We start from the raw sequence: 24,844 nt of genomic DNA, 5'->3' as shown, positions 1-24,844 counted from the left end.
ATATTTAAAAGATTATCAGGGTGGTGGGGTGGTGTAAGCGGTGATGCGGTGGTGTCGTGGCAGGGGTGGGGTGGAAACAGACACTCTTGATCTGCTGGGAAGTGAGTTTTCATTATTTAAACTGCTGCACTTCCCTTTGCTGCTACTTTCATGATTTAAGAAAAAGTTGGGTTTTTTTTTTTAAATTAATAACCCAAAGGAGGAAAAGCATTCCCAATTAGTTACCTGTAGCATTGCCGTTAGTATTTGCTGGGTAGGCCATGTTTGCTCAGACATCCAGAAATAGGCTGTTAGGTTTCATGCAAATGCCATGCATCAAGTCCAACCAGACATGCAACCTGGAACAGACAAGAAGGAGGCAGTTAAAAACCAAGTAAGAATGCAGGCATATGAGGATTTTTTCAGGTCAGACGCAGAGCAGTTAACTTTGAGATAAGGCTAAACTGTGAACAATTTTAAATTTCACTTACTTATCTAATCATATAATTCACTCATTGACATACTTTCTAGAGCAAATGTCTTTTTAATGCTGGATCCAAATCACAAACAAAACTATACAAGTTCAGTTGCTGCTTAAGTCTCACTAACTGAACAAAATAAATCACTAGCAAAGGCTGATTTCGTCAGCCACCCTAAAGGTTCCCTGGGATCAGTGTTTCCAGCAGCCTCTCTCAGGCAGCAGTCTGTTGTGATTCAGCCCTCTCCATCAACAAAAATTATCCAGAGATTATTACTATATGCAATATGATAGGCAATTTATTTTGGACTATATTTAAGCAGGGAACCAAAAAAAAGCCACCTCTCACTATGGTATGTTTTTTTTCTGCAGGATCTGCAGTATGATGGGAGCTAAAGAAGCCTTGTAAATCCTTTTAGCAGGCAAGTTAATTAACAAGATATGGCTACGGTCAGCATGAATTTACCTGCCTGCCTTCCTCACTCCCTCCACTCATGGCATTGGCCTGTAAAAGGTCTCTCTTTTACAGCAGAGCTCCAGGCAAAAGCTGAGCTAAGCTCTGTTAAGAAGAGAGTGACGGCTCAGAAACTCCGGGACCTGAGTCAGCAAGCTGAAGAAAAGAACAGAGTGCTCCCAGCCAGGGCACGTGCTTCCCTTCTGCCACAAAACAAAACAAAACAAAAAATCAGACCTGACTTTGAGCTTTGTTGCTTTTCAACCAAACTCCCATCTACCGCATTGCCAGGCTCTAATTCTCAAGTTATGTTGGAATTAACCATTAGTGACTTTCATGGGGATGTCGTAAACTTTGCTCCCCTTTCTAAGCAGACTTGCATTGAGCTGTCAGCCTGCCTTGTTATTTCTGCAAACAGAGAATAAATGTACGACCTTCAGTAACATAAGGGTCTGGGGGGGGTTTCTTCTGCATACTTGAAAACATTCTCCTCATCTGAGCTGAGCTTCTACAAAGCTTGTATTTTACTCTCCCAAGCCACCTACTCACTGCACCCGAGCTTTGAGCAGCATTCGGTACAGAAGATGGCTCAGGAAATGGACATGCATGAAAATCTTTCGAAGGCATTGGATCCTTCTAGCTACCCTAAATATACCCAGCAATCTTCTGAATTTCACCCAGTATTGCTTTGTCACATTTGTTATCAATGACCGCTCTACCATCAGCTGTTGGGTTTTAGTTTCCCTTCATATGGAGTTATCCCAAGAGGGTCTGGAGGATCCAGAAAAGAAATCAGCTGTTCTACACAAGCCACTCATTATTGACTTGTGGGTACCAAGCAACAGCGGAAGGATTTCAAAATACTACCCAGCAGACACAAAGATAACAAGTACCCTGTGAAGCCAGACACAAATGGTCCATCTAGACTATCTTGTTTTCAATAGTGGGAACAAGAGATACTATTTAAGGAGAATACACATGCGTGATGTTGAATCCCTGCTTCTGTGCTCTCCCCAGCACCACCAATAATTGGATTGGGATCATCTAAATGTATATCCTTATTGTGTCATTTTAATATCTGCATAAGTTGCCTGTGAATTTGACTAGCCCCTTTCTGACCCTGCTGATGTCACCTGCTTCTTCTGCTTCATGAGGCAGGAAGTCCCAGGCTGTCAATACCCACACTGCATATTTCTTGTTTTACACTGTTGTCCTACAAATTGTTCAGAGTGCCATGAAATTCTTGCATTGCAGGCCTTGGTGAACATCAGTGCAGATTCAGCTTATCCACACCCTTCATGATTTTATAAACCTCAGTCTTGCCTTCCAGCTCATATGGCAACTCCATCCCCAGATCATTTTACTTGCCCTATTTGTACCCTTTCATATATACTCACTATGTGGAAGACCCTCATCATGAACAGCACCTTACCAAAAAATTGTCTACAAGAATGATATTACAAAATGGGGTAAAGTATATTCAGTACTTTTTTCAGCGGAACTGAGCTTGACCCTAACAACCAGCTAATACATGGGAAGGAAAACATCAGTTTTAGTAATTTTTGTCAAGCCAGTGAAGAGTTAAAACAAAACAGAACTTAACCTGCAGTACAAGCAGCTTTCTGTAGTATAGGCCAGAGGTTGGACACAGCCCTCCCAAGTATCCAAACACACATCAGGTCAGCCTAATGGAGTTCAGGTAACCATACCTGTTCTCCAAGATCCAGCAGACTCACTGTCAGCCAAGCTCTTGTGATTTTCTATCAGGATCAGTGTTCACTGGTAAAAGGAAGTCTTTGTATGGATTCTGTACCTCATATGTGGTATGCTTTTGTCACTCTTGATAAAGAGGATACCTTGTCTATACAAAACTGGGCTAAAATCTTCTTGCTTTGTCCAGTGGGCTGACTTGGTGGCCCATGTCTAATGTGCAAGAGCGTGATCTTCGCTCACATGCTGTGAGATTGAACACGGACAGGTATGTTCAGATGGCACCCATCACACAGTGCTGCAAGGTCCCTCACACCCTTCAAACATTCTCAGACCACCCATCTCTTCTGGAAATAATTCCTGACAACATCATCGTCATCACGTTACATTACAGAAGCAAAAAAAAACCAAAACTCCAAACACCAAAAATCCCTTCAGAAGTGTTATAACTCAGAAACCAATTTGTTTATATTAGAGAGAAAAAAAACAACCAACCCAAACCTAGAAAAAGAAACACAATTCAGGGTAGTAAAAAACATCTTTTTTTTATACCTGAAATTCCTAATGGGTGATGTAGAAGACACTCCCTTTGGTTTATGCCAGTGAATAATGAGTCACATGAAAGTACATGAATTCAGGCCAGTATGATATTGCTGTGGGTTGTAATGCTTGCTGTGACAGGGAGCCCAAAGGATGCAACTGGGCTATCCACATTTTTCTTGTGGAGAAGCAGGAGGGCTGAGACTTCCATGGCTTGAAGTAGTTCAGCCTCATCACTCTTCAAGAGGGAAATGAAACAATATGTGGGCTGAGCAGTGTTTTCATCTGCTGTGACAAAGATCTGTATCCAGCACCAATAACAAAGGAAAAGGCTTCCCAAACAGGTGTTAAATTAGGAGAGGAATGAATGCATGTTGGGGATGATGCATGCATGCCAGCTGCAGTATACCTGTAGCCTCCCAGTGCTGACAACACTGGAGCTACTGTGCCTGGCACAAGAAGCAGTTCCACCTTCTCCTCTACAGCATGTACATGAACTACCCATCACATCTATTCACTCAGGGGTGCAGGATGAAACACCGCATCCTTTTCATTCTCTTGTGAACTCAATGTTTAACATTAGAAGTTGAATAACAGTTGCAAAAAATGCATCTGCAGATTCCAATACTTTAAAATGAACTTGTTTATTTAAAGTTAAATTTAAAGGTAGATAAACTTGAGGGTTGATATGAATAAACCAATCAAGGATGTTTATAAACAGCTCATGAAATGCACTACAGTCTCATTTAGACTTTGCATCTAAGACAAGCTGCAAGGATTCTAAGGCATAAACTCTTGTAAAGAGACAAATTTAACTCTTCTACAAAGTGCCCAAGTATTTAGTTTTTGGTGACGTTCCATGTGCGGTGGCACAAGCATGAAACATATTTAGAGGCAGACAGCCAAATTTCAGTGTTGTCACTTCTGATTTTAGGTCTGAGATGCTATACATAGTCAGAGTAACCATAAATCTGCTGTAACAAAAGGCATGCACTGCAACCATAATGCTGTGGGACAGCTGGTAAATTCAAAGACTTCTGTCTAGCAGCATTTGCTCATTTAACTATTCCATGGTGGTCCCAGCCGAAGGTGTATCTTTACGTGAAACAGCTCCAAGCAGCAGATCAGCTCTGTCCCCATCTAGCCTTAAAATGCTGCTTCCTGACCCAAAACAAGACCCAAATCCTGGCAGCTCTCTTTCTTTTTTTCATAATAATGTACTGTGGACTTCAGTATCAACCAGTCCTTGCCATACAGGAACAGAGAAATTACAGGCTTTTTCCACAGTGAAAATGGAAAACTCTGGGGGCAAGGACACAATATTACAAGGGCCAGCCTCTCACTTTTCCTCTATCACAGTTTACAACAGAGTACTGTAAATTCTTACTCTCCATGTCACTCTACAGCCCACACTACTGACTCATCACTACTAGGTGCTAGACTGCATCTACAACCTCAGTATTAACATGGGCCCATTCCTAGGCCTTTCAGAACTTGCTGTGGCCTTTCAGAAATACAGGGGGACCCCACCCCCAAGCAAGTTTGCCATTGCACCGAGATCACAAACACACAGCTTCAGCTTGCCTAGGGAACGCACCCGAGACATCCTCCAAGATGCTCTCCCCTCCCACTCCATCACACAGCATCCCTGGGGAACAACCAGCAATTGTGCACAATTATTCTTGCCTCCTCCCCTAGCCACAGACCATCTCCCTGAGGCTTTCTGCATTCCTCTCAGGGGTGAGCTTGTTCCTGTGGTCCCTTGTCCAAAGCCACTGTCTCCACACCACAGCCTGTGGACTGCAAGCCTGCACACTCTGGTAGGAGGGACACAGGCTTTCATGGCAGCAAAAGCCTGCCGGCCACCCCACCACACGCATAAGTTGCCTCTTGTTACTGAGCAAGCAAGAAAATCACCAAACCCAGCTAACATTTTGACCCAGAGCTGACATGAACCAATTGGAGATTGTCTGCCAGCAGCTGCTGCGGAGCACAGTGGAGCCAGGCTAGTTGGGCATCTCCAAACTTCCTTCTGTGGAGAAAGACTTGGCAGCTTTCTGCAAGTGTCATACTGCCTCTGTCTTACATGCAGCCAAACCCATCTTTCTGCATATGGCCTCCTGCAGAGAACTTACCCACCCAAAGGAGGGGACCACAAGTTGGGGCAACACACTTGTCCCTCACAGAGGGTGTTCCTCTCTGCCAGTTAGTCAAACTAACATAAAAACAAGCTGTTCCTAATGCTAAGGGACTCTGTCATTTAATCTGAGTAATTTGAGTCAACACAGTTCATATAACTTGTTTTCCTCCTTCTCAGTGAAAATGTGAGCTAATGCTTGCATTAATTATTCACAGCATCTTATGCTCATGGCCCTCTTCTTTTTCAAACAGCTCTACCTACAGTGGCAAGTTCTGAGAGCGCCAGTGCACACAAAAGTGTGCTGATCGTCTAATTTTATAAGAACTTTTCACATTAGGGAGCCAGTCATTACAACTCAGTGAATTATGTCTCTCACTACAAATTCTCATGTAAAGCCCCACATCTGGTTGCTGGCATGACGCACACACCTCTCTGACACAGGGTGCCAGGAAAGAGAGGTGCTCACAAGCAAGCGGGTGTCCAGATGTTGGGACATGTGCAGTACTATTGCTATGCACAGCATCAAGGCTTGCCACGCTGACATTTTTGCACCAGTTGGTCATATCCCAATAAATTCGGCTTTCATTCAAATTGTCTATCAGACAAAACTACATCTTGGCACTGACACAAGCAGACACGCTCTATGAACAAGGGGCCATCTATATCTTACAGCACATGTCAAGCTAGAATCAAATTTGTAATTCCCCAAATGACATATGGATCTGAAAGTCACCTTCCTATAACCCTGAGACAGTGGATCAAGTCCAACACAAACTGCAAAAAACTGTACTTTTCTATGGAAATCCATAAATATGTTACCTTTAAAATCTTTTTTGTTGATGTATTTTTGGATAGCAATACATAAAGAAATAGCAAAATAAGATCTATCTTTATCAGTCACCATATGAGCATACAGATACAGCTAGATCGCAGTGCATCTTTCACCACTAACCAAATGCTGGGAAAAAAGCAATACAAGAACTTAATCTTCTGAAGATCAAGACAGCAGGACTGTCAATGAAACAATGCATCTTCAGTGTGATTCATGTGTTTCTTTGCAGAAGGCCCCTCCTAGGCAAGAAACTATGTGGCATGTATAAAACAAAAAACTAAATCAGATGTTCTTCGTAAGAGAAGAATGGCTTTCATATTCACTCCCATTATCTGGAGAGCAAAATAAGTCGCTGCACAATTACCAATGCCCTCCTCAAACCATACCACCAAGGTCTTAGCAGAGGGGCACTTTCTTTGTTGAGATTATTCCCATCTACATCCTGCTTTCCCAGGAAGCTAAGTCTTATTTTGAGCTCTCCCCAGCCCCAGTGAATTTGTGATAAACACCCAGCCACAGTGAACTAACCAATAGAGATCTAAAATCATATCCATCTGTCTTCTTGTAAGAACTGCAAAACAGAAAATACAATTTATTTATAAGCATCCCCCTTTTTCCCCACTCCATGCGTAATCAAGAACAGAGCAGCTGAATTTGAACAAGGTCTGTCTCAGTCAGATAAAAATGAAAAGCTTTTAAGATTTAGGTTCTTTTCTGGGTCTGAGCAGAACTTAGAGATCCCTTCTGCAGCCAGTGTAATTTTCCTTCAAAGTCTAAAAACACCCTTTTGCAGCAGGGTATTACAGCAGAAGTTCTCTCCCTGTCTTTGTTCTTAGATATGCTGAAGCTCTTTCCTCCCTACCTTACTTATTTGGAGGAACTACTTATTTTCACTATTTCTGTCACCAAGAATGTATGCACCTTACCCAAGACTAACCAGGCCTAACTTCCACCTGCTCCCATTCCTCTGAACAACAGGTCCAGTGCTGCAAAGAAGGCAATGGGAACCGTTACACTTCTATAAATTTTTACGGAGAGGGAATAGACAGCCAAAAATACTACAAGGCAGCACAGCATGTTAGGATTAGAGACCTTTGCAGATACTTGTACTACTTTTAATTTCTTAGTTTTCTAAAGCTATGTAATCAACATGAGGAAATACTAACTTTTACCATTTGCTCCTCTCCACTATACTGGAATGACTTCTTTTTTCCTTTCTCCTCACAATACAATAGCAAACACAGGCACAGAGGTTACAACTGAATTACTGCTGACAAATTTATTGCTAATTATTAATCCATGTTTTGTCCTTTGTTTCTCCCAATGTACATCCAGTAGCAAAATGTTGCCAAGAAAGTGGACAAAATGGCAGTGTGCTGGCATCACCCTGTAGTGAAATTTCAAAAGCAGAAAAAGCGTCAGGTAGGAAAAAGTTTCCGCAAGTAAACATTTAATTTTCCAATCTCTATTTCTAAATGCCATTACATATCTTATATGTACATACTTACACATAGGGCATATCCCATATGTTGTGTCATTAAGCAATACAGTAAATAAGAAATAAAGAAATTAGACTGCACAGTATTTAGAAATATTCTACATTTCCCTACTCAAAAATGTAGTTCCACTTTCAAGTAGGAAGGTTGCCACCAAGATGAAAGCTCTCTGCAATCATTTAAGCTGGGGAAACACTTTGTTGAGGAAAATATGATCTCATTTTCAAAGACTACAGAAGTACCCAGTACAAAAACTGCTACAGTTTACCTCTACCAATAGAGAATTACCAGTACAAAATACTAGCATGTAAACAGGGTGACAACTTTTCCAACACAGTAAAAGGGTATCTGCTTCACCACAAAAATGTAAGGAGAAGAGAGAAATATCCGGCAAACAATACTAAAACAAAGGTTGTGGAAGAGAAACCTTAAGAACTGCAATGTTAAACACTCATTTGTATTATTTTAAAGCTCTGATTTTAGGGGTAGACTAGATTTATGTATGTAGCAATATTACAATTCAAAGTGGAGGTTTTTTGCTATATGTTCATTATTTTATAGCACATGTAGAATTGGAAAAAAGAATACAAAAAAGATGAAAGTTATCTTCAGTTATCTGAGGACACCAACAGATTTTGGTGTGCTCCTTACCTGCTGCCACTGAACGCTGACTGCCATGAAAATAGGACATTACTGAGAATGAGAAAAGACTAGCTAGGCCACACATCAAAATAAAGTTCTTAAAGGGTGAAAGCCAGCATTAGTTCCTTTCTAAGTATAGCTAAAATTCATCATATGATAGCTCAGGCACATGAGCTTTTAGAGACACATAGACAAGTGCTATTTTCATCAGTAACTGTCAAGTAGGGCATGCTCTTTAAGGACGAATTTTAAGAACAGTAAATGGCACTTAAGTAACAAAACCATGAAAACTTCTTCAGTTTACACTGTCTCTACTCCCAACAAAATTAGGAAAGCAGATGGTAAACATGGACAGTTCCAAACTGTTGGTCAAGCCTTACTGGGCACCATGCAACTCTCAAACTGACATACCAAGTCACACCACATTCTTCACTGCGATATTCACAGCCGATAGCGAATAAAGAACTGGATGGTTGCAAACTTCATCCTTAACTAAGTCCTGTAGCTGCAGCATAAAGCCTCACAACTTTGTATGCATTTCTCTATTTGTTTAACTAAACCCAGCTCTCAGCTAGGTTTAAGAGAACTGTTGTATTTGTCTTTTAATGCATAAATCACACAGCAACAGTTCCTTTAGAATAATAACTAGGTGGCCATTATTACTGCTGAGATTTGTAATGGATGGCTTTTTTAAAAAAAAAAAAAAAAAAAAAAAAAAAAAAAAAAAAAAAAAAAAGCAGATGGGGGCTTAACATGCAGCAGAGTATCACCACAAAGTCACCAGCACTACCTTATCTTACATCTCAGATACCAGAACGCATTCTTGAATCAGTATGATAGAAACAGGAAAGGTTAACTTATCAGTGGATACTGCGACAACCAAAAAAGTGGACTGCAGATCTTCAGTTATCTGGCACTTCATTTGCCTGACAGAGTTATTGCAGGACTTGCAGAAGCAGCAGAGGACTTTCAAAGTGTACTCAGAGAACTGCTGATAATTACAGCAGGGAAACCCTGAGCTGCAAGAGATGGTAATATCCCTCTCTGTGATCTAGTCTGCTCCCAGAGTCAGGGAAAGGAGTAGAATAAAAAGCAGTCAAACCAAATTTCTTAGCACCAGTGTTAACAGCAGCATTTCTTATTGCAAAAATAATGGGATTTTTGTCTCAAGTAGGAGGTGGCCTTTCACACAAGAGCTATGAAAAAGCATCAGTATTTTTTTCAAGGTGCCTCCCACCATAACCTCTCTGTAAACTGTGACATGGATGAATGGATGTCTCTTCATGGCATTTACCTCTCTGCTGAGAGCTTGAGGCAGCTGGCCTTGCTGCACGATGGGCACATAATCCCCAAATCCCTTTATATGGTGACCTACAGCTGCTGTAGTGGTACTCACTTATGACAGTGTATTTTGGGGTTGGGCAGTTTTTAGCTCATATTGAAACAAACACCGCTGTGCATGTAAACACCACTGTATCATCCCCCCTCCTGAAGCATTTTGCATATGGCTGCTATGCCCCAAAAAGCTACAGACACAAACCCTTCCAAAAGTGCCCATTAGCAAGTATGTGGGAGGGCAAAACCTGAAAAGACATAACATTTGGTGGCAGCAGCATTTTGCTGGGAAAGCAAAAGCACTGAAGAAAAAAGTAGCTTTAAGAAATTCCAGTCTTGACTTGCAGCAATAAACAGTGTCAGAATGAAGGAAACTGTTGTGATAACATTTGGTTCTCAGCAGCACACAGGTTGCTGAGGCAAGGTGGGACAGAACAACAGAAATCACTTCCCATACTCTCTAGACCTGTGAGCCCCTCCCAGAAGCTGCAAGATTAGTATGTAGTTATATTGCTGCAATAATAAAGTAGCCAATAGCAAAACCAACAATGAAGATAACACACTTAAAAAAATTTAATCTTATTAAAGTGTTGATAAATACTGCAAGCTAGTGTTGATTTATGATGGAAAAAGACAACTACTGTCTAAAGACGTAATTATTTTCTCCCTGTGAACAACTTTCTAGGCCTTAGTTACAGTAAAAATAAATATTGCAGACCAAGTTTTGTAGTTAATTAGATGTTAATCAGTTTGCCTGTTTCTGAAAGAAGGAAAATAGAAAATCAAAAAGACAACAAGCAGCACAAATATATTTTTGGCCACTTTTCAGAAACATTATTAGTTTCATCCATTCATACTGCAGAGCAAAATACTGTACAAAACCACGTTCCATGAGCCACTGTGCTCATCTCTGTTATCACTTGCTATGAAGATGACAGATGCTTGAGCTCTTTCCTCTGCAGAACTGTGAAGTGCTGTCTCACCGGCTGAGTACTACATAGAGCTCATCTTAACAAAATCCAGCTGGGGCTATCGAACACCATCCTCTCTTCAAAAATGGGACAGACTCACTCTACACAATGCACTTACAATTCTGTGTGGTATCACTGAGTGGTATCTGTACAGCTTGTCTATGTATAAACAAACCTTGAAAAAGCTGACCACAATGAAAAATAGCATCTCAGAGTAAGATTTCAGAATATACCAGAACAGAGTATTTCAGAACAAAACAACATAGTTTCCACAAGAACAAAAGTTATGTCCCATGCACCCAAAGGTGATCAAATTTTCTACAAAATTTAGTTTAAAAAAAAAAACCCTAAACTTTCTTAATTTTAGAGTGACCTCATTAAAAAGCTTATGGTATCATCCTCTTCAGCGTCCAAATACTGATTAATGGCAACAAAAATTTACTTAACATTCAAACCCCAACACTTAAAACCTGTTTGTGGGACTAAAGGAATTAAATTTTTCTTCAGCTTCTGGTGTCAAGGCAGGTGGCTTCTGATCACCATCATGTGGAACATACACGGTTTATTCCCAAGTTTCCCAAAATCTATCAGTGACCATAGCAATGCATACCTCTACAGAGCAGCCACGAAACAGTGTGGGAGGGAACAGATATCAAACTTCTCAATATTCCTTAGGGGCAGAGGCTGTGTTTTGCACCAGCTCATAGTTAAAGCATGGGTGGAAATTTGCATTAGTTAGAAGTAGGAGGAATAAATAACAGGAATAAAAGATAACCAAATCTCCCAGTAAATGTGTTTTAATTACTTCCTGCCAACTCTCTCACACCAACCTCTAATCCTAGACAAGATTATTTATTCATTTTATTGATTTATTGTCTTTATGTCCTAATCAGTTTTATTCTTGACCTTACCAGATCTGCTGATTAAATGAAGGTTATTTATGTATATTACAAAATCAAAGTGTATCACGTTGACTTGTGGCAGACTTGTGCTAGTTTGAGCAAACTTTCTTCATAAAATTTCTGAGTCTCTAATATGGGTGCAATCAGGCAAACACCTCTGTTCTTGGCAAGACTGTAGCTCTTGCCCTTACACCACAGGTGCTGCTGTAGACCACTCAGTATTCACAACCAATGCAATTCAAAGTAAAACAGGCCAGGGAAATGTGTTGCATGCCAAGAGGCATGCCATTTTTCCCAGGAACATTTTCCACATGAATATAGAGACTCTTTAGCTAACAAGGGCAGATTTAAAGGAATTACAAGGACCCCGTTTGATTTTCTAAAGGCAGGAACCCACTAGAACAGCTGCCTCCTATACAGAAGGTGATCTCCTAGTCACATGCTAGGTATGCGTGCTATACATTCACACTCCTAAAAGCCTCTGAATTTTGACCCAAATACCTGCAAGATCTGTAAGTCTTCCTTGACTTGGGGAGAGGGAGTTTCACAGGGGAAGGTAGAGTCATTGCAAGTGGTCATCAGCAAGATCAGCCCCACTTCCAGCCTCCCAGCTGACCTCTCCCATGCAACTTGTTGGTAGCCTGCACAACTAGTAGTTTGTACTACACCTTGCCTTTGCTTCTGCAAGGTCGTAAGATCCCATAGCAGGCCCATACAGGGAGTGAAAACAGCAGCAAAAAACCCACAAGGTGACACTGCTAATTTAGTAATTGAGTAATTTATTTCCCCACCCAGCCTGCAGCACTGGGACCTGTGGAAGGCAACGTGTACTGTGCAATGTGTATTGTGCACACACACCACATATGCCCCCAAGCCTAAACCTAGGCTGCCCTGTCCTGCCCTCCAGCCCAGCCATTTCTTTTAGAAGAAGCCAGGGGGTACTGGGAGCTGATAAACTAAAAGCTAACAGCAAGCAGCAAGGTATTGTTCCCACCTATTTCACAGAATGTCATAGTGAATACTAACAATAGGTAAGTACGGGATGCACAAACACCCAACTTTCCCAGGCATTAGTAATAAAAATGTGCAAGCAGTAATCCATGACAACTGATAAACTGCTGTTTCAGGAAATTCACAGTAGTTGAGCCCATGTTCAGAGCAGTCGCTGTGCACACACTCTGCTGAGATGAGAACTCCACTGTGAACAGCATGGCTTACCTTATACGGGTCCATTTCTGAGCATGTAACCCACTCCGAAAATGTCTTAGCTGCCCAAAAATTCACTGATTCACTGAACTCCATCGAAGCCAATACTTTCAAACAAGATTTCTCCCAGCTTCACAGAAGGTAAGTTCTCAAAGTTGTAAACCCTAATTTTGCTACTTACTTCCTAAGCTTGGTCAGCCTCTCTGGGCAAAATGGCCAACCCATCTGGCTGCAGATGCCTCTTAATATTTTGCAAGGTGTGACCATTTTCCACTGAGTAGCCTGAGTCTCAATACTTAGGAAAGTAAGAGGATATGTATATATACACACACATACATGTATATTTGTTCTCTGATCAGCCTCAAAAACAGGAGTTTTTCAGCACAGTTTCAACTATCGAGGGCAAAACTGGCTAAGGCAGTGTAAAAACTGGCAGTAATATCCATCTTATTTACTGCAAAATGGTAAATAACCAACAGATAGGTAAAAGGACCACAATTCCCATTTCCCAACATTGTGACAACTCCTTCAGAAAACTGTATGCTCCTCTTAGTTCAAACTAATTCAGTGAGTATCAAATCAAGACAATCTCCTAAAATATGTGTTGAGAGTAACGGGTTGAGTTTTCTTTGAAATAACCCAATCTTTTCCTACACAAGCTTCAGTTCTGCAGCAGACATCGTTATCAGTGAAACAAAGCTGCACAAATCAAGCTTTCTTTTGCCCCTGGTCAAAGCACGGGCATTTAACAATTGTTCCTGTCAACAAATTCCTCCTCTCTTACTCACAGAAATGTACTTGACTTCAAGCACACTCAGCCCAGTGGTTACGGCATAATGCAAACCAGTTATTACCCAATTTTCTGTAACTTTTATATTATAGCATATATGTATTCCTATTTATCTTTGGTAGACCACAACCTTTTCACTGGCACTGTTAGCTCTCTTTAAGGTCATCTGTCAGTCTAAACTGGGAAAAAGGGCTGAGGTTTCTGTTTGTTTGTTTAGTACTGCAGTGTGAAACAAATAACAATCCCTGAGGAACCAGTTTTTTAGAAATATTCCCTTAGAATGGCTACAGTGCAAATAATGTACTGGTATAAGATCATGAAAAAGAAACAGCAGAAAGGGTATGAGGGATTTATTTTTCAACTTAAAAGAGGGGAGGAAAAGAAGTAAAACACACTAGCTTTGTTACCCTTTTCCAATACAAGACAGATAAACAGAAGGTTAGTATGAGGTGAAAACTGAAGCTTACTTTCTTCATATTTTTTTTTTTTTAAACTTGGACATGCTGTTCAGTTTAGACAAACCCAAATGCATTTTATTTACCCAGAATCACCTTCCTAACTTTTTCTATAAAACGTGTCACTGCTTATTCACTTCAAAAGGACAGTTGGAAACTTAATAAATGTACACTAATCTGACTTCATATTGTGGCTCTAAGCTTGTTATCTATTGCAAAACAAGATGGTAAGGTTAGAGATTGTTTTATTCCATATTTAATTAAGCAAAATTCTAGCCATTTAAAAGAAATGTCTTTTCTCATGATGACAGCTGAATGAACTGCACCTTTTGACTAAACCACATCATCAATCAGTTCAACAGTTCAGTAAAAAGAGACATTTTGTAAGTGGTTGGAAGTCTGATTTTATTAGTAGTGTGAAGGATGGCAACTTTCAGCATGGCTGTGAATTATGCCAGAGACACATTTAAGGGGAAAGCTAAAGCAAGGGTATAAGAAACAGGCAGGTACCAGCAGTACCACGGACTGGTACCAGCTCTCCACCCAGCAACCTTCAGAATTGCAGAAACGTTAGCTGAGGCTCCAATCGCAAGCTGTGCTTACACGTGACATGCTCCTTCAGCAACAGCCTATATGTTTTCAGTTATCGCCTACTTAAAACAGGAGGGCCTTTCTTCAACCGCAAAGATTCCCTGGAGTAGCAAGATAAGAGTTTCATGTTAAAGTGGTAATTGTTCTACATTGTCCTCTAGCTTCGCTACTCAGTCAAAGCAGACCAATTGCATAAGAAGTTCCTTTGTAAAGTCTGTGCTTCCAATTTGCCTGCCCTGTCTTACCACAGCTATACTTAAAATTACTGCCTACAAGGACAGAGCTGTGACAGAGCATCAGCATTTTGTAAGTTCCTGTTCAAGGCACTGATACCCAGACCATTTCACAGACCCTTTACATCACTTAGAGAATGCAAGTAAATGTCATCCAATTTGATCTCTTTGCTTGAAAGAAGTGTAATTTTGATCTGTATTTCAGTATCTAATCCAGCCTATATGACATTGCAATTTCTACCTGATTAAAGAAACAATATTAAGAAACAATAAAAAACAGGCAAAGAGCAATGGGTAATTAAGAAATAGCTAATTGCAATAGCATATATTTGTGGATGAATTCTCAGTTGTATTCAAATTAATTAATAATCCAATGTGTTAATGAGCAGACATCTGAACAAGACATGCAAAGAATACAGACCCTGCAAATAGGGAAATTAAGCTTGTTTAGATGAGCATTCTGACAATTTGACTTCTACTTAACTGGCCTTAGGGACTTAAATATTTTTTGCATTAAATACATTGCCCAGGTCAAGAACTTCAATTAAATAGTTATTTTCCCCAAACCTGCTTGCTTCCTTTCCAGTACTGTTACAAAAATAAGGTGCATCTTTATTTGAAAAGTTTCATCATATACAACAGATATAACATTACATGTATTAGCTCTTGCTTAATAGATGTCAGGTTTGACAGTCTGCAAGCCAAGGGGTTTTTTTGTTCTGTTGCTTGCCTTTTTTTTTTTTTTTATGTTTTATACTTTTATCTCATGCAGCTAACACAAGTCACAGAAAGATGCTGTCACTTCAGCATCTGGATACCGGCTATTTGCAATTTAAAATGTCGTAATACTCTCTCCTGCAATGTAATTACTTTGACCTTAAAACCTTCCTGATAATCAGTCTCAAATCACTTAATTTTGATTTCTTAGTTGTGTTACATACAAGAGCTAAATGACATATTGCAATATCCCTGATGAAAGTACACTTTTGTGTATCTGTGATGAGTAAGTTTTCCACAGAGGTGCCTGCATGGTGTGAGCTACCTCTTGTGCATAATTAGAAACAGTTTCTTACACTTGATAGCAACTCTTTTTCCTAACTCAAAATAAAAATGCAAGTGGATCTGTCACTGATGATCTTAGGTTCCTTTCCAGGAGAACCCATTCTCTCTCTTGGTAGCAGGTCTTGCTACAGAGAAAAATGTAGAAACACGAACTCCACCATCTCACAAGACAGACATGCTTTGGCATGAATGTCTCAGAACATGGACCTTTGCTTTTTCCAGTGTCTAGCAGGTTCATTACCATCAGAAAGGAACTTCAGTTACTATATCTCAGTTCAGGTCTGCCCTTCAATATCTTTCAATGTAAAGTAGCACTACTGAACTTCAGTAAAGGATTGTCAGTATTAACTTGGATTTTACTCTCATGTTGCTGCTCAAGTACAAGACAAGCATCTTGTTATTTAACTCAGTTTACCCATCTACCTAATTATCTATAAATAAGGATGTAATATTTTTAAGTAAGACTTAATTTTGATAGTTCTTTCAAGATATCTGCTCTTGATACACCTATTTATCCACTCCTAACCTTTGGCCAGGTCTAATCATAGCCAATAATTTTAGCATACTTCAATATCTAGCAATTGACCCTATTTCTTCAGCAGAATCCTCCTCAGGGGTTATGTATGCAGGACAGCAGCAATGCATCTTTAAAAGCAAATAAATGAGCACTCAGCTCTGCAGGACTTCAGATCTTCTAAGAGAATGAAATAAAAAGGAGAAAAATGCAGTAATTTGCAACTCTGAGAACGGGTACTTTCTACCAAAAGTTTTCAGACCTGGAATACCCATTTCTCCTCAACATGGATGCAAGGTAGACAAGCAGTGAAAGGTGCTTTTGTCATCACTACATTGTGCTCTTTATGCTGAATACTGTTTACCATAATTTTTACCAACTTTCCCATAGAACTATCCATACTGCCATCTACTGCAAAGTTGCTTTATAAAAAAATAGATGAAACTGGTAGTTTTAAGGGAGAAAGCTGTCAGTATGTTTCTCTCATACACAGCAGCAAAAGGGGGTAAGAATTGCAAATCTCTCCTCTCTTCTCAGAGGCCAACGCAGATATCTCCTACTGTTGTAACTGCAGACCACTATACCCCAAAATATGAGATGAGGGTTGGGAAGAAAGTCTTCACAGAAATGAGAGTTTACTGTTAAATCAGGTATTGGGAACAGAAGAGGTTTTTCTGTTCTCTTTTTAATAAGCACATCAATTATACAGAAACCAGGGTGTGTCTGGGAACCTGATGAAATGCATCCAGCAAGTGTCAGCCCACAGGGAAAACATGCAGCCTCACCCCAAGAGGGTGGCAGATGTTACGACAAAATTACTATTTGTGTGTTACACTAATAATTATGCTATGTCTGAAGCCAAAGCACTGCTGGCTGTGGTTGCTGTCAGAAGTAAACTGCACAGGATGATGGTTACACAGCTGCTACACAGAAAACCTCAATGCCAGGGCTCAGACATGGCTGCCTCCTGCAGCAGTTTGTGAGCCACCACCACCAAGGGGACCAAGGGACAGGAATGAGCCGCCAAGGCAGTGAGCTGGCCCTTGAGCCACTTTCAGCCCCAGCTACCTACCAGGGATGAGTCAGCGCTGTGGGACATAGTGCTGGTCACTCAGTGCTGCATGCCCTGTCAGTGGGGTCACTGCAGGATGTAGAGGGTCCACACCACGTATTCAGCCTTCTGGTCAGCAGGGTGAGTAAGGAAATCATATTGCCAAGTAGGTATAGAGTCTAGTTATTTCAAGTACCACTGTCTAGTACCCAGAAAAAGTGCATCTATTTAGTGTGGGCTGTTTTCTAACCAAAGGATTTTCACGTCTCTACATTTTAGCACCCCACTTACACCGTTAAGTGTGGGAGCCTGCCTCTGTCCAGAGGAGAGGGAGATGGAACTCCTCCACAAAACAGGAGTCAAAACTTCCAGTAAATGCTGTAACTTACACACTCCAGGAGCCTGCCTGCTTCCCCTACCAACTCAAAAAGGGAAAACAGTGAAACCAGTCTCTTCCATTTACTGCCCAAGTTACATGACGTTAATATCCCACTGCATTTCACTTGGGGTGAAGCCATGCCTCTGCAGGACCCCTGAAGAGCTCTAATTTTTTAACGTTTTCAGTTTTTCTAGATGAAAAGCAGGAATGTTTGTGCACAGAGTGATGCCCTCCTGCAGCATGGCATTTGAAAAAGACACTGCCAGCAGTGAAAAAAATTCCTTATATCAGCAGCCTGCTCACTGTCATTTTTATTATTTATTACACCTTGGATTAGTCACCAGAAATTATACCAAAAGATCTCGTGTCCAAATAAGCCTGTCCACCTGTGGCTCTGAGGCAGAACACTCACACAGTTACTTGCTCAGCACTACTATGAGAGGAACCAGAGTGATTTTCCTGCTAGGAAAAGACATCTCTCCTTGGAGCCAGTCTTGTGCATGAGTTTCTTTTCCACCTTGGGCCTGGAGACTGAGACCAGCAATCCCAGAAGAGAATGGAAAGTTCTTTGGCTTTGTTATAAAGAAACAAGGTCCACCAATTTACAAAAAAACGTACAGGCGTGGAGTCTAATACTTTTTAAAAAGCCAAATACTTTGCTGCTGGCACAGTCTGAGGGAGACACTGCACTCTGATCAATTGCTGGAGGTTTTATGTGTTGTGCCCTAAATATCCTTCAAGAGGATCCCATGGAGCCCATATACATTTGTGGAAAGTGGTTGCTTTCTGTGCTGCTTAGCTCACCTGCACTGCTAAACAGCCCAAAGAGGAGAGAGCAGCAATCAGGGGACATGGCCCAGTCTGGCATCCTTGTTTTAAGTGGAATTACAAAGCTTTTTTGCTTGGTAATAGGAAGAGTTTACTTCAGGTGAGTGGATGGCACTGCAGAGAAAGGTAAACTAGTCCATGGCACAGACAGCTGCCTTGTAAATCCAATCACCCTTGCAACCGGCTGACCAGACTGTGTGGACAAGGCAGCAGTCACTTCTATCTACCCTTCTGATGTCCTTCAGCAATAGAAAAGCTTTGTCCAAAACTGACTAGATCCATTACCTACACTTGAGCCTTTACCTAAAAACAAAAAAAAAGACTCACCCTTCCCAGTTTAGCAAAAAGCAAGGGTGGAGGAGGCTGATGGCCCAGTCTGGAAGACACCATGGTAAGATAAGAGCAGTAGCCTCCCAAAAGCATTCATCAGCTGCTGTGCCAGCTCCAGGGGCTGCGGTAGTCATCCATTATAGTGTCCCTCAAAGTCACAGTGGTCAGCTGGTACTGTGAATTTAGGAGGCATTACTTCTTCCTGCAGCTCTACTGTGTTGTATCTGGGTCTAGGCTAGCCACAGCCAGTCAGTGGCCACCTGGTCACAACCCTGAGGGACAGTACTCAGGTCACGTGGTACCAAGGAGACTCCTCAGTGACATTTTACCCTGCCAACAAGTCCTACTGAAAAGCTGATCAGTCATAAAGCTGGCAGGGAGGGAAAAAAGTCTTTTTGTCTGGGAGGGAGGAGGACTTGGCAACTCCTTGGCCAGCTCACCACATTGGCAATTCAGGTCTCACCATCTGAAGGCAGAGGTGATGAGTAGTGACACTGATGATATCATGGCCCTTAAGAGACCAGACCTGAGCAGCAAGGAAGGAGAAGAATTTTACTGGCAGAAAGTAATGTTTCCTCCTTTCTTACACTACAACAATGGCTACCAAACACTAGGAAAAAAAAAAAAAAATCAAGTCCTTGTTAAATATGTAAACCCTCTAATCTCTGCTAATGTATGCACAAACAGAACAGGATCTCCTTGATTCTTGTGTTCTTCCTCCTTGTTCAGGGCTAGAAACACTCAAAAGACTTCAAAATGGAAGACAAAAGAAATGTATTTAAAAGTTCCATGATCATATTTTTACCAGTTTAACAAAAAGCCTCTAGCAACAGCAAGGAAAACCAGGCATTTTTCCCAGTATTCAGCTATCAACACAAGGCTGGGAAGGGAGAATTTCTGTACAATAAATACCAACATACCCTCTTTTCAATATTTTTTAAAATTTAGATTTCAGTGATTTTTAAAATTATTTGGGTTTTTTTACTGGTGTATCAGAGAAAAATAACATTTTCATTTGAAAAAGCATATTAAATCTGTGGCTTAAACTATGAAGAAGGAACAAATGTTTCCCAAGTTTGCAAAAACTAGGGGATGTCAGGCAGGATAAAAAGAGAAAGTAAAAATGAGGTGCATTCACACAACCTAAGTAACCCATGAAACTCCTTGCCACAGGACACTGACTGAACTAGAAGTCTCCACCTATTTATAAACCCCAGATGGAGGAAAAATAAAATGTATTCACCTCCTAAGGGCTATTGAAACAAACTCATGTGGCTTGAGAAAGGTCTGGACCACTAATTGTTGGAGGTTGGTGGTATATTCCGGTAATGCATTGTGTGCCTGCCCTGTTCTTATGTTATATTCCCGGGGCACTCTTTTATGGCCACTGCCAGAGAACAGACTGAACCCTGTGGACCTTGACCTGATCCAGTACAGCCACACCCCCAAAAATAAAATAGAATAAAGTGACAGAGGGAAAGCACCACTTCAGATAATGCTGCTAGTAGTGGAAGAAATTAACAGAAGTGGTTTGAAGTGACTGTTATTTTAGTATTCAACCTCATCTTTTCATGAACAAATGCATGCTAAATTGCAACTCTAGAGAGAGCCTAAGGATTGTGTAGAGAGCTTGCACTTCTCCTAGCGCTTTCCAGACTTATTTGCTTTCTGGTCTTAAAAAAACCAAACCAAACCAAACCAAAAAAACCCAACACGTAGCATTTCCAAGTGATTTAGAATGACATTTTAAAGGAGGCACAAGGTTTGTATTCTATCTCCACAGACACATGCCAAAACTTATCCAGAATTGCTAACTAAATTTCAAAGGCATGGAAATATTTGACTAGTTCTCTGTCAGGTTGTTCGAGAGTGCCCACAGACAGAACTTGTTTGGGGGGGTGTTGTTCGTCTCCTTGGCAAAAGGCCCTATTTGTAATGCCTAACGTAAGCTACGCATTTCTTGAGAGAAGCCTGGCAAATCTAGGGATTATCACCGACTAGGAAATAAGGGTCTTTTTCACACCCACAGCATGTTGTGCTGAAAATCTGTTCTTCTCGGAGCGGAAAATCTGCTCACCTTTCTAATTGGTGTGATTTGTTTATATACACAGCATGTTATGAAAAACAGTATTTGCAAAGGAGGCCATCCTGTTGAACAGAGAGACAGAACATCCTTCAGGGCATACTCATGCAGATTTACACAGATATTACCTGATAGCTTAGTCCTAAAGCAGCCTGGCTCTTGAGAAAAACAGAGGCGCCTACTGCCAAACTGCTGTGGCTGCTCACCCTCGCGACTCTTACAGAGACTCCTGAGAACCTCTGAAGGTTGCTTTGTTCATTCTAGGCTTTTCTTCCTCACTTCAAGTTGTAATCTTGATAACTACTCCATGCAGCACCTTCTCTGTTGAGCTACTTACTGCATACACCAGGACTTTGGGTGAGGGAAGGGCAGAGCCCTAAAGGAAAGCCAAGCCTCTGGAGCTGTTTTCTACCCAGAATATTCTAACATTTAAAAGGCAAAGCCTCTAACGGATTTCTTAAAAGACTGTTTATACAGGTTTACCAGGAGCAAAGCATGAATCCCAAACTGTATCACTTCCCTCTGCCGAAACCCCCGTGCCCCCACAACAAAAGCCGCTGGGTTAGGGAGGCTCTGCAGCCCTCTGACCAATGGCGGCTGTCACACACCGCCGTCCCTGGGATTCATCACAAGCCCTTGAGGACATAGGGCTGCTCGTTTTCCACAGAGGGCTCCAGAGGCAGCTGCTCAGCTGCCCACAGTTCAATTCTGCAGGCACAGGGGCATCAGGCAGCAGACTGGGATGTGCAGTGGGGGATTCTCACCCCGACACCGGTTGTGTCCTTGTCACAAATGCCATATCTGAATACCTGGGTTCCAGTAAGTGCACTTACTGCACAAACCTATGAAACCCATCTATACTCACCTTTCTGCTCAGCTTGCCCCTCGTAGTTTCTGTACTAGGAGACAGGGAGGCTAGCAGGAGATTCTGATTAATGAGTCATATCCAAATCCTTAGACTAATTCTTTTGCATGATATTGAAGCCAATTCAGAATGATTTGTACAGTATTAACATTGTGCACTATTAATACATTTTTTAAAAAAAATCCAATGCAGACTAAAGAACAATCCTATTTCCATATGGGTCAAAACTCTGGCAGTCCTTCAGGGCATCTGACATCTAATAGATTGCTTTATGTACAGTATCTTTCCTGGGGGCTGTACTTTTTCATTAGACTCATTCAGCACGTTTTGGGGAAGGCTGACAAGGTACACTCCATCCTGTAAAAGACACAGCTGGGAGGTATGGGAAACACTAGGGAGACAGAAGGGAGGTTGTGGGGAGCACCTCTGAGGTAACACCACATTGAGAGGATGTTGCTGAGAGCAAGGGTGTAGGCAATGCCCCACTGCAGCCAAATGAGGCTGGGTGGCCTATGAAGGGACCATGAACTGCTACATTCATACAGACATGGTGCTTACAGAAAGTACTGCACAGTGACAAAACCCACAGTTCGTCTTGTCAGCTTTCCAGACATGCTCTACAGCCAAGCACAGAAGGGGACTCAGGGACAAAGTGCCTATCAGTGAATGACTGTTGTCTGAGGTGTGTCTGGAGCTCTGAAGGCACCAGGAATTAGGAGAGATATTGAAGCAGCATGACGGCGCCTGCTCTGCTACAGTGCCAGCATGCCAGAGAGGGCTTTATGTAACTCCAGGGATAGGATTCAGCTTGCTTGGGCACTCTTGGACTGAGGACAAGTACCACAGGATAACTTTGACTTCCTTCTAGTTCCAGGCTGTAAGTCTTAGTGGTCCATAAATGAATGCCAAGGTCCACCACTCCCCTCCTGCCCCTGGCAAGAAGATTTTTGGTAGTGTCGATATGGATGGCTCAGACCTGAGAACTGTCCCACTATGTATCACTGCCTTTAATGCTTTCAGCATGAAATGAACCATGGTTCTGAAACCTTACAGTCAAGTTTCAAAACTTGCTTCCAAAATAATCACAAGTTGTGCTTTTATGCCTAAATACCAGGAGACAGTAGAAAGACTGATAGAATTCATCAAGAAGCCAATATATGCACATGGAGACAGTGCTTAGATGCAACTTCTAACCTCATTACTCAAAACTTGGACACACAAATATATGCAAGGCCTAATACCAAAAAAAAAAAGGTACAAGATTGCTCTGATATCTGTTATTGCTGTCATCTAAAACCTAGAATAGCACTGCCAAGATAATTCACTTTAAGGACAAAGTCTGCAGAAAACAGAATAAACCATAAGTTTCAATGCACGGAAGCACATTAAAACCTCCAAATTGTCCCTCCTGTTTAGATAGAGCTTAGACTAATTTTCCCATGATCACTGTGTGCCTAAGGTCTTCTGTTTCCTTCATACGTTATATGCATCTGGTGACAGGCTTGTAACAAAGATTTATGAAAACGCTCTCAAGCATTAAGTATAACACTGTTGGGATAAACACTAAATTCTCATAACAAAATAAGATCTCACCAGTGGAACAGTTGTCGATTACTAACCTGCAATGACTGAAGATGTACAGCAAACTCTTACTATACTTCCATATATCCTATGTAGAGCATCAAATAAGGACAGAGTACACAAGCTGCCATTCAGAAATTTAACCGTTTTGGCAGTGCTACACAGAATGTGCATGTGTATGTACTGTTACAGAAGGTACATAGGGAATCCTGTATACCAGATCAAGTATAAAATTTGTATGTTTGATGAAATAAAAACATCCGTTCACTTTATCTGCATATTGTCTCTTGGTAAGGCACAAAACCCCACAATAAATAACACCATTCCTTGTACCTTGTCTCTACTTTGCCACTGATACGTAATTCTGATACGTAATTCTCAGTTTCTCTAAAGCTTATCTCCTCCCTTACAGAAACCCAAGCCAGTAGCCCTACTTTCCTTCAGAAAGACACTTCATACAAATGGTTGAAAAGGGAAAAAGTTCCTGTTTCCTCTGAGACTTCTTCCTTCGAGAAATATGGCCTGTGCACAGGCATGTGAGTTGCTAGGAAAACCACCATCTCTGCTCCCTGGACTAAGCAGAGTAGCAGAGTAGACAGCAAGGAGTCCTCTTGCAGGCAGCCAGCAACAGTCCTTAAATCAGGAGTCCTGCAACACACCTCAGCTGATCTCACCACCAGCTGCTGAAAGCAGACGTCTTTCCAGACCTACCACACTGCCCGGGATCCAGCTGCTCCCTGGGTGCCTCACTGTAAGCTGACCAGACAGATGAACATTGGGTTTTCTTCCCCTGTAGTGCTGGTTTGATTCCCATTTAGGCTCCCAACTCAGCTCACACACAGGTGGGCAGACGGGCTGGTGTGCTGGCACACAGGCAGGTCATGAAGCTGTACTCTCTGGGGAGGGTTTAATCCAAATTAAATCTGAGAGGCACAAACAGGGTGCCACTCTTTACTGGCCAGATCTCCCAAAAAGGCACTCTTCCTTGTGCCTGCTCTCAAGATGACAGTGAGGAACCAACTGGAAACTTGTGTCCTTCCTCCCTCCACTGTCCCCCAAAAAAGGTTGGTTTGTCCTGCTTGCAAAGCAGAGTCAAGGCAAGTCAATGCTTCCAAGACTTCTCCTTGGGCTCCCACAGATATCCAATTCATGGAGGGATCTGTAAGACTTAGAAATAAAGCCTGTGGCTATACCATACTGCTGCAGCCTCGGGGAGCATGGGACTATCATACACTGCCTTGATCTAATTCCCTTCTCCCACAGATCTTCAGAGCAGCACCTGTGGCAGTACCCACAGCCCTGTGGCAGGCAGTTCCAGCAGTGTTTGCTCTGCATGGAGGACAACATCTTAAAATCTGCCTAACCATCATGGACAAAACAAGTAACAGTGCATGTAG

General features: G+C 41.6%; 1 long non-coding RNA gene across 1 annotated transcript in view; it reads right to left on the bottom strand.

Moving 5' to 3' along the window:
- Positions 1 to 251: 251 nt before the first annotated feature.
- LOC113490392 overlaps positions 252 to 24,844 on the bottom strand; it is a 48,361-nt gene continuing 23,768 nt past the window's right edge. Inside the window, exon 3 of the long non-coding RNA XR_003400222.1 lies at positions 252 to 338. This is a non-coding gene — a long non-coding RNA (uncharacterized LOC113490392). The remainder of the gene's footprint in view (positions 339 to 24,844) is intronic.

The sequence above is a fragment of the Athene cunicularia genome (assembly GCF_003259725.1).
Source record: "Athene cunicularia isolate RWA chromosome Z unlocalized genomic scaffold, athCun1 chrZ_part4, whole genome shotgun sequence".
Taxonomy (NCBI): domain Eukaryota; kingdom Metazoa; phylum Chordata; class Aves; order Strigiformes; family Strigidae; genus Athene; species Athene cunicularia.
Note: the sequence above shows the minus strand (reverse complement) of the source record. Positions and strands in the feature narration are given on the sequence as shown.